Raw genomic sequence first — 1,193 nt, 5'->3', positions numbered from 1 at the left:
AGGGTTTCATTCATTAGAAACTGCAATGTAATAGATGGCAGGGTAGTCTGTGCAGTATAAACCAAGACAATGCGACAACACCGTGATGGAGCCAAGGGGATCATGTGCAGAAGGATGAGAGACACAATGCTGAATCAGGCAGTGACCAGGGTGAGAGAGATATAAGTCTTCCCTCGCAGTCTGCTGATTAGGGTTCAGTGCCTTCACTGCCGTGGCGTGTTCATGGTTAAAATTTGCAATCATAACTGTGAAATATTGACTGACCTTTAGAAGTAGAATTACGCCATAGACCAGGCGGTGTCACTTCAATCTACATCCCAGTTCTACATCAGCAATGTCAGCTACAATTGCCTGACATGCAATTGTTTAAGACAAGAACAAGTTGGAGGTTGGGAAAAGTGAAGGGCAACGGTGGTTTGTGAGAGGTGACTGTGGGCCTAATGGAGCCAGGCTCAGTGTGGGTGCTGAAGACTGGCTTCTCCTGTTTACCCTGGTATACAGATCACTCTGGAGCAGCCAAGGTGTGTCAGGATGGCCGAGTGGTCTAAGGCGCCAGACTCAAGGAATAGACTCTTTCCCCTGCAAAGCTGGCTGTTCTGGTCTCCACCTGGAGGCGTGGGTTCTAATCCCACTTCTGACAATGACTGCTTCTTTGTTTGTTGTCCTTTGCAAATATCACTGAGGTTCGGTATCCCGATGGGATCTACCTGTTTTTAAGCAAAATTTGCTCCGGTCAGTTTTGCAGCTTTATATTAACATGATGCAGTTTTGGAGGAGAAGGAGACAGCTCAGCCCAACAAGTCTGCTCTGCTATTAAATGAGCGGATAATCCTGACCTGATAATCCTGAACTGCACTTTCTTGGATTTCTCAGTAACCTCTGATACCCTTGCTGCTAAAAATCAATCGAACTCAGCCTTAAATGCACTTTGTGGCCCAGCTCTGACAATCCTCTTCTGTAAAAGAATCCACTAATTCACAACCATCTGAGAGAATAAACTTCACCTTGACTCTGCCTTAAATGTGCGACCTCCATTCTGATATTAAACACTCCCTTCCCAGATGGTCCCAGGAGGGAACGAACCTTTCTTCATCCAATCCGTTACATCGCCAATAACACCTGTATGTTTCGAGAAAGATCATTTTTGTAGTACTGTTTCTGAGCTAATGAAAATGATGTATTTCAATGTTTCT

General features: G+C 45.0%; 1 non-coding gene across 1 annotated transcript; it reads left to right on the top strand.

The window, feature by feature from the left end:
* Nucleotides 1-525: 525 nt before the first annotated feature.
* trnal-caa (transfer RNA leucine (anticodon CAA)) lies at nt 526-640 on the top strand. The gene is made up of 2 exons: nt 526-563; nt 595-640. It is a non-coding gene; the product is annotated as a tRNA-Leu (tRNA).
* Nucleotides 641-1,193: the final 553 nt, after the last annotated feature.

This window comes from Stegostoma tigrinum, unplaced genomic scaffold (assembly GCF_030684315.1).
Source record: "Stegostoma tigrinum isolate sSteTig4 unplaced genomic scaffold, sSteTig4.hap1 scaffold_98, whole genome shotgun sequence".
Taxonomy (NCBI): domain Eukaryota; kingdom Metazoa; phylum Chordata; class Chondrichthyes; order Orectolobiformes; family Stegostomatidae; genus Stegostoma; species Stegostoma tigrinum.
The sequence above is the reverse complement of the archived record's forward strand: the minus strand, read 5'-3'. Positions and strand labels throughout refer to the sequence as shown.